We start from the raw sequence: 10244 nt of genomic DNA on the forward strand, positions 1-10244 counted from the left end.
CAAGAGTCAAGCCAAGTTTCTTGTAGGCAGCATGTAATTGGGCCTTACTTTCTATTCAGTTTAACGATTTATTTCTTTTAATTTTTTTGTTTTGACTTTATTAATATAACATCAATCTGTTTCATTTAAATATCTCATCTTGCTGTTTCTCATCTGTTTTTCTCATTTGTTTGTGTAAATTTTCCCCTTTTAAAATTATTAATATTTTTATGTATTTTATTTTATCTCTTCTATTGGCTTATTTGCTATCTCTACTTGTTCTTGTTTTGTTTGCTTGTTTTGTTTAATGGATACTGTTGAGATTATAACATATACTTTTAATTTATGAGAGTACATCTTTAAATAGCATTATACAAGTTCACATATCACCTTACACTATACTGAAATTTCCCTACCTCATCATTTATGCTGTCATTTTAATACTTTTTACTGTTTCATTCTTTATAAATCCTGCAAAATGTTACCACTATATTTTGCTTTGCACAGTTAATTATCCTTTAAATAATTTAAAAATGATTTCAGATATGCCACATTAATCCTATTTTCACCATTTCCAGGACTTTTCTTTCTTTGTGTAAATCTAATTTTCCACTAGTATTACCACTTCCACTTCTTTTAGTGTGTCGTATAATGTAAGACTGCATCATTCGTTACTCCAGCCTTCCTTTTCAAAAGCTTTCAGTTTCCTTTATTTTTGAAAGATATTTTGGCTAGAGATGCAATTGTAGATTTACAGTATTTTTTCAGCATTGTTGATATTGTCTTCTTGTTTGCATAATTTCTGTTGAGAAAATTGCTAAAATTCATAAATATACCTATATATTTTTCTTTGGGTGTGCTTATAAGTTTTCAATTAAATATTGGTTTTCAGCAATTTAATTATAATACATTTTGGTATTTTGTTGTTGTTTATTCTGCTTGGGGTTTGCTGAGCTTCTTAGGTATATGGGTTTTCAAACAATTTGGCAATTGTATCATCAAATATGTGACCCTTGGCCCTTTTCCAACTACATATTACACATTGGTGCAATTGCTTAAATTGTTCACAGTTGATATTTTTTTCCTAGTCATTTTGCTCTCCCTTCTTTATTTAAAACAGTTTCTAACATTAATTCTTTAACTTCATTCATCTTTATTTCTGCAATATCTAATCTCTTCTTGTCTGCCAAGTGAAGTGATCACTTCAGAGTGTGTGTTTTTTAATCTCTTGAAGTTTAAATATTTGGTCTTTAATTTTTCATCACATATTTTGTTTTCTTTACATTATTGAAGTTCTTTAAAATTGTGAGTTTAATGTTTTTTATTTAATATTGATAATTTCATCATCTGTTATTTCTAAGCCATTATACCTTCCAATTAACAGTGCACAGGAGTTCCAATTTCTCCACCTCCACACCAATATTTATTTTCTCTTTCTTTGTTTTAATACCAGCTATTTTAATAACTGTGAGATGGTATCTTATGGTATTGATTTGTGTTTCCCTGATGATTAGTGATATTGAGCATATTTTCTTGTGTCAAAAAGACTACATGTATTTCCCTTTTGGTGCTCGCTTTGGCAGCACATATACTAAAATCGTATATCATCTTTGGAGAAATGTCATTCAAGTCCTTTGTTCTTTGTTTAACTGGGTTGTTTCATTTTTCATTGTTGAATTTTAGAAATTCTCTAAATAGTCTAGATATTGTTTCCTTATTGGAAACATGGTTTGCAAATATTTTCTCCCATTCTGTAGGCTACCTTTTCAGTCTATTGATAGATGTGTTCTTTGATATACAAAAGTAGCTTTTTAAACTTTTGTTTTCTTTTGTTGCCTGTGCCTTGGGTGTTGTGATCAAGAAATCACTGCCACATCTAATATCATAAATATTTTTTCTGTTTTTTTTCTAGGATTTTTAGTTTTACATTTTACATTTAAATATTTAATACATTTCTAGTTAATTTTGTATATGGTTGCAGGTAAGGATTCAACTTAATTTTTTGAAAATAATATTCAATTTTCTAGCACCGTTAGCTGAAAAAAAACTGGCCTTTCACCCATTGAATGGTCTTAGCATTCTTGTTAAAAATCCTTTGACCATATTATGTGAGGACTTATTTTTGGGTTCTTTATTCTAATCCATTAGTCTATCTGTCTGTAATGCTGGTATCACTGTTTTCATTGTTTTGAATTAAAGAACATTGTTGGGATATTGATAGGGATTTCATTGTATCTGTAGATAACTGGGTAGTATTGACATCCTAACACTATTAAGCCTTACAATCTATGAAAAGTGCTGTATTTCCAGTTTTATTTAAAATTTTTTTTCAACAGTGTTTTGTAGTTTTATTATACAAGTCTTTCATGTCCTTGGTTATTCCTAAGTATTGCATTCTTTTTAAGGTGATTATGAATGAAATTATTTTCCGTTTAGATTTTTAGTTGTTAGTGTGTAGAAATGCCATTGATTTGGGCTTTGTACTCTGCTTTGCTGAATTCATTTCTTTGTTCTAATAGTTTTTTTGTGCAATATTTAGGGTTTTCTACATATTATAGTATCTGTGAATAAAAGTAATTTTACTTCTTTATTTCTAATTTGTATGACTTTTATTTCTTTTCGTTGCATTATTGGTCTAGCTAGGTCTTTCAGTATATGTTAAATAGAAATGATGAAAGCAGGCATTCTTGCCTTGCTCTTGATTTTAGAGAAAATGATTTGGTCTTCAATCATTGAGTATGAAGATCACTGTGGTTTGGTTATACAGAGACTTTATTATATGGATGTAATTTCCATCTGTTCCTAGATTGTTGAGAGGTTTTATGATGAAAGCATTTTGATTTTTTTCTTGTGTAAACTAAGAACACTGTGTGTTTTTTCCATTCATCCTGTTAATCTGATATATTTGAATAATTGATTTTTCAGTATTGAATCATCTGGCATTCCAGGAATAAATCATTCTTGGCTATAATGTATAATTGCTTTAATATGCTGCTGAATTTGGTTTTTTAGTATCTTATGGAGGAGTTTTGCATCAATGTTAATGTGGTATATTGGCCTGTTTTTGTGTTTGTTTGCTTGTGTGTTTGTTTCTTTTCTTGCAGTGTTCTTGTCTGGCTCTCATGTATAAATAGTGTTGGCCTCATGGAATGAATTACTAAGTATTTCCTTATTTTTAATTTTTAAATATTTGAGAGGATTCATGAGTTAAATTATCAGAACTGTTCATTTTTTTAAAATTACAGATGGAATCTCCCTGTTAGGTATGTCTATTTAGATTTTCAATATCTTCATTGTTCATTTTTTTAAAATTACAGATTCAACCTCCCTGTTAGGTATGTCTATTTAGGCTTTCCATTTCTTCATGGCTCAGTTTTTGTAGGTTTCGTATGTGTAGAAGTTTGTCTAATTTGTCTAAGTTATCCAATATTTTATCATAAGTAGTTTATGGTACTCTTTCATAATACTTTTTTATTTCAGTAGAGTTTGTAGTGATTTTTACAGGTTTTTTTTTTTTGAGTCGGAGTCTTGTTCTCTTGCCCAGGCTGGACTGCAGTGGCATGATCTCGGCTCACTGCAAGCTCCGCCTCCTGGGTTCACACCATTCTCCAAGTAGCTGGGACTGCAGGCACCCGCCACGATGCCCGGCTAATTTTTTGTATTTTTAGTAGAGACGGGGTTTCACGGTGTTAGCCAGGATGGTCTCGATCTCCTGACCTCGTGATCCACCCACCTTGGCCTCACAAAGTGCTGGGGTTACAGGCATGAGCCACCATGCCGGGCCCCAATTTTTACAATTTTAATATTTTATTTTACATATTTCTGTTTCTAATTTTAGTAATAGACTGCCTTCAATTTTTTTCTATCTTCTATTTAATTTGTTTTCTCTAATCATTTTTATCTCATGTTTTTTTTTTTGCTAGCTTTGGATTATTTTATTATTTTCCTAGTTCCTTAAGTTGTAACATTAGGTTGTTTGTCGGCAATCTCTCTCTTTTTTAAATGTAAGCAAGTATAGCTATAAATTTCCCCTTTAACACTGGTTGTGTTGCATCTCATAAATTTTGGTATGTTGTTTTCATTATCATTCATCTACATTTTTATCATTTCTCTTGTTACTTATTTTATCCATATCATTCATCTACATATTTTCTCATTTCTCTTATTTATCCATTGATTGTTTAAACATTTATGGTTTAATTTCCCTAAACATGTAAATTTTCCATTTTTTCCTCTGTTATTCAGTTCTAATTTCATCCTATAGTTGTCAAAGTAGATAGTTTGCACAACATTAATCTTTTAAAATCTATAAAGGCCAGGTGCGGTGGCTCAGGCCTATAATCCCGACCCTTTGGGAGGCTGAGGCAGGCGGATCATTTGAGGTCAGGAGTTTGAAACCAGCCTGGGCAATATGGCAAAACACTGTCTCTGTTAAAAATACAAAAATTGGTTTGATGTGGTGGCTCAAGCCTGTAATCCCAGCTACTACAGTGGCTGAGGCAGGAGAATCACTATAATCATGAGGCAGAGATTGAAATGAGTCAAGATCGTGCCACTGCACTCCAGCCTGAGTGACAGACTCTGTCTTTTTTGAGATTCTTTCTCAAATAAATAAATAAATAAAATCCATAGAGACTGAATTTTTGGTCTAATGTCTGATCAGAAAGTACACCTTATGCACCTGAAAAGAATGTGTTTTCTGTTGCTATTTGGCAGAGTGTTTGTGTATGTCTCTACATCTTAGGTATAGTTCATTTATTGAGTTATTCATCTGTATTATTATTCTGTCCATGATAGAGGGTGAGTATTGAAGTCTTTGACTATTATTATTAGAACTATTTATTAGAATAGTTTGTTTCTCCGTTCAAATTTTTTTCAATTATTCTTCATATATTTTGATGGTCTGTTATTAGTTATGTATGTGTGTATAATTTTTCTATTTTCCTACTGTATTAAATCTTTTATTAACATATAATATCCTTTTAGTCTCTTGTAGCTTTTTAAATTTAAAGCCTATTCTGTCTGATATTAGCATGACCACACCTGCTCACCTTTGGTTCCTATGGTATGAAATAACTTTTTACATCCTTCCACTTTAAATTAATGTATTAAATTAATAAATGAATCACTTATAGACATCATATATGGTAGCATCTAGTGATTATGTTTTTAAAAAATCAATTCTATCAGCTTTCTTTTGATTGGAGAGTTGAATCTATTTCTATTCAAAGTAATTACTGATAAGAAAGGTCTTACTGCTGTTATTGTGCTGTTTATTTCTTGTATGCTATATAGCTTTTTGTCCTGCATCTTCTGCACTACTATCTTCTTTTGTGTTTGCTTGATTGATTTTTCATAGCAAAAGATTTTAATTTCCTTCTCATTGCCTTTTGTGTATGTTGTATAAGGATTTTTTGTGTGTGTGGTTGCCATGGAGACATTTATTATCATAAAGTTAAAGCACTCTAATTTGAATGTATACCAATTTAACTTCAATAACATACAAATTTTCTTCTGCTTCACAGCCCTTTCCTCACCCCTTTGAGTTATTAATGTCACAATATTACATCCTCATATACTGTGTGTCCAGAAACAGAAACTGCCATTTTTAGTGCATTACTCTCCTAAATTATGTGGAAAACAAAATGTGGTATTGAAAACCAAAGGTGAAATAATACTAGCTTTTAGACTAATAATTTTTAAAATGTATTAGTCTCTTAAATCACATACCAAAAAGATTGAGTTATAAACCATTGTTAAAATAATGTTAGCTTTTGTAATTCCCTATGCATTTGCCTTTACTGAGATCTTTATTTCTTCACATGACTGAGTTACTGTTTAGCATTATTTTTATTTAAACCTTCAGTAATCCCTTTAGCATTTCTCGCAGGACACATGTAGTGGTAACAAACTTCTTTAGCTAAATTCTATAGCTGTTTTTTTAGCAAACTTTCTTAGTGGTTTTTCTTTTGTCAATTTTGAAAGACATTTTTTCTGGATATAAGATTCTTTGTCCATAGGGTTTTTGTTTCAGCAATTTGAAAATATTAGCCCACTCCCTTTCATCCTCCAAAATTTCTGGTGATAAATCTGCTGATAATCTCATTGAAAATCATTTGTTTGTTATTAAATCATTCATCTTCTTGCTTTCAAGGCTCTCTCTCTTTTTTTTTTTTTTTTTTTTTTTTTTTAAAATTTTTTTTTAAAATTTTCCCCTTTGGTTTCCTTTTTTTTTTTCCCTAGAGTTAATTAAGTTTCTTGAATGTTTATATTCATGTCTTTCATCAAACTTGCAAAGTTTTTAAGCATTATTTCTTTAAATAATCTCACCACTACTTCTCTCTGTTTCTCTTTTCTATAACTACTATATTGTGGATGTTTGTCCATTTAATGATGTCCTCAGTTGGCTTAGGTATTGTTCACTTTTATTCAGTTATTTTTCTTTCTGTTCTTAAGACTATATTTCCAATTGTCCTATCTTCAAGTTCACTGATTCTTTCTTCTGCTCATATATGCCCTTGAATCCCTCTAGTGAATTTTTCATTTCAGTACTTCTATATTTCAACTCTGAAATTTCTCTTTGATTTTCTTTAAGTTTTCCAATATTTTTATCTATATTTTCATTTTGTTCATACATCATTTTCTTAACTTTCTCTGAATTATCCTTTAGACCTTTGAGCATCTTTAAGACATTTATTTTAAAGTCTATCTTGTAGTTCTGCCAGCTGGTCTTTCTAAGGTACAGTTTCTGTAGGTTTGTATTTTTCCTTTGAATGGGCCTTAGTTTCTCATTTTTTTTTGCATGCTCTGTAATATTTTTGATAAAAATAGTACATTCCGTCTAATAATGTAACTCTGGTAGTCAGATTTTTTCCCCTTTCTCATGTTTTTTGTTTGGTTTTGTTTTCTTTGTATTATGTTTTTATTGTTATCGACTGTCTTTATACTGAGGATCAACCTGAAGTGTAAACCTGAAATCTTCTGAGGTGTTTTCTGAGCCTGCACCTTTCCCTGGACATTCATGGAGACCTTCTAATTTTCCCTATATGCTGTTTTTCTTTTAATATCCTAGTATTAAATGACTGATCCCCAAAAGAAGAAAAGAGAAACAAAAAACTGAAAAAGAGTGGATAATGCATTAGCCTTTCAAATCCCTGAAAATTACTTCAGCTTAAGGGGAGAGGCTTACAACAAGGATATGGGGTACAAAATGGCTGCCTGCTTCTGCATCTGTACCTCCACGATCAGAAACATGAGGTTAGAATACAGACATGAAGTTAGAATCACTGATACATGGAGGGCAGAATACTTATTGCCCACTGTATTAGTCAGAGTTAGTTTTACATATAATTTTATAATATAAATGTAATATTACATATATAATATATAGTATATATTAAAGTAATATATTATGGTGTGTGTATGTATGTGTGGTGTGTGTATATATATACACACATATATATATAATCTGTCTATCTATCTATATAATTGGCTCACAGTTATAGAGTTTGACAAGTCCTAACATCTGAAGGGTGAGTCAGCAAGTTCAAGACCCAGGAAGGTCCAGTGTTTTACTTTGAAGACGGTAAGACAGGTACAGTTCTTTCTCACTGGAGTAGCATCAGCCTTTCTGTTGTACTTAAGCCCTAATCTTATTGAATAAGACTCACCCACATTAAAGAGGGAAATCTGCTTTACTTATTTTACCAGCTTAATTGTTAATCTAATTCCAAATATTCCACAGAAGCACATAGAATAATGCTGGACCAAATATTTGAATACTCCATGACCCATCCACTTGACGCATAATATTAACCATCACACTCACCTTGGTTCCTGCTAACTGTGTGAAAATTGTTCTGGAACACATGTAGGGCTGTCTGCCAAGAGGTTGGAGGGTGAGGAATGCAAAGCTGCTGCTGAGAAAGGAGTTGAATTTAACCAAAAGTAATGGAGACTTATCATTTAAGTCTTCCTCTGGAAGTTGCAAAGCTTCATTAGACTCCAGAGTCTAATCAGAGAGCTTCTGGCCATGCAATTGTTATCTAAGTGGAGAGAGAATACTGGCACCTTCAATTCCACTATATTCACAGGATCGTCTCTTATTTCTACTATTTTTTGACTTGATATTGTATGTAATGTGATATGATTTGTCTGTGTCCCTACCCAAATCTTATCTGGAATTATAGCTTCCATAATCCCCACGTTTTGTGGGAGGGTCCCAGTGGTAGGTAACTGAATCATGGAGGAGGGTTTTTCCCATGCTATTCTCATGATAGTAAATAATTCTCATGAGATCTGATGGTTTTCTAAAGGGCAATTCCCCTGCACACGCTGTCTTGCCTGTTGCCACATAAGATGTGCCTTTGCTCCTCCTTCACTTTCTGCCATGATTTTGAGGCCTCCCCAGCTATGTGGATCTGTGAGTCCATTAAACCCCTTTTTCTTTATAAATTACCCAGTCTCAGGTATTTCTTCAGATGAAAATAAAATGGACTAATACATAAGGAATATTACATTATTATGCATTCAGATTTTGTCTTTCTTTGTATAACATTGAATTTTCTCTTTTAGAAAATAAGTTACTTGTTGGTCAACTTATTCCTTTAAAATAATTTTGGTTTTAAGCATTTTGGTCAGTATTGTAATAGTATTGGTTTTAAGCATTTTAGATCAATACTGTAATAATATTAATTCTGATTCTAGCTTAGTTGTGCTAATAAGACATGGCCCACCATGAATTTCTGCAAATTTACTTATTTATTCAGACATTTCTTCAATTGGCTTTTGAAAAAGAAACCCGGAGGACATAATTTTACCAATATATTTTCATAGGAATTATTGGAGGGAATGAGGTAAAGATACTTTTGAAATAAAGATTTCACAAAGCAGTGGAAATGCAGAACATAAAAAGGAATAACAAAATCTTAAGAGTAATTTTATGTCTTCCTTACAACCTCTTTTCGTATTACCTATCATTTATAATTTGATGCTGTATGGTTGATGATTTACTCAGATCTATGTTTCAAGTCACAGATTTGTTTAATTTGTTTTTAATTTTAAGAACTATTATGAACTTAATTACGTGCCCTCAGAATTCATCTTGAAGACTTACCCCTCATTATAACCGTATTCAGAGACAGGACTTGTGAGGAAGTAATGTTAAATGAGGTTAGAAGGTAGGTTTCTAACTCAATAAGTCTGGTGTCCTTATAAGAAGAGGAACTATGCACCAAGCCAACTTAATAGACATCTACAGAACTCTCCAACATAAATCAACAGAATATACATTCTTCTCAGCATCACATCGCACTTATTCCAAAATTGACCACTTAGTTGGAAGTAAAGCACTGCTCAGCAAATGTAAAAGAACAGAAATTATAACAAACTGTCTCTCAGACCACAGTGCAATCAAACTGGAACTCAGGATTAAGAAACTCACTCAAACCACTGAACTACATGGAAACTGAACAACCTGCTCCTGAATGACTACTGGGTACATAAGGAAATGAAGGCAGAAATAAAGATGTTCTTTGAAACCAATGAAAACATAGATACAACATAGCAGAATCTCTGGAACACATTTAAAGCAGTGTGTGGAGGGAAATTTACAGCACTAAATGCCCACAAGAGAAAGCAGGAAAGATCTGAAATTGACACCCTAACATCACAATTAAAAGAACTACAGAAGCAAGAGCAAACACATTCAAAAGCTAGCAGAAGGCGAGAAATAACTAAGATCAGAGCAGAACTGAAGGAGATAGAGACACAAAAAATTTTTCAAAAAAATCAATGAATCCAGGAGCTGGTTTTTTGAAAAGATCAACAAAATTGATAGGTGGCTAGCAAGACTAATAAAGAAGAAAAGAGGGAAGAATCAAATAGACACAATAAAAAATGATAAAGGTGATATTACCACTGACCCCACAGAAATACAAACTACCATCAGAGAATACTATAAACACATCTACGCAAATAAACTAGAAAACCTAGAGGAAATGGATAAATTCCTGGACACATACACTCTCCCAAGACTAAACCAGGAAGAAGTTGAATCCCCAAATAGACCAATAACAGGCTCTGAAATTGAGGCAATAATTAATATCAACCAAAAAATGTCCAAGACCAGACAGACTCACAGCCAAATTCTACCAGAGGTACAAGGAGGAGCTAGTACCATTTCTTCTGAAACTATTCCAATCAATAGAAAAAGAGGGAATCCTCCCTAACTCATTTTATGAGGCCAACATCATCCTGATACCAAA

This window comes from Rhinopithecus bieti, unplaced genomic scaffold (assembly GCF_001698545.2).
Source record: "Rhinopithecus bieti isolate Rb0 unplaced genomic scaffold, ASM169854v2 scaffold_19553, whole genome shotgun sequence".
NCBI classification, from domain to species: Eukaryota; Metazoa; Chordata; class Mammalia; order Primates; family Cercopithecidae; genus Rhinopithecus; species Rhinopithecus bieti.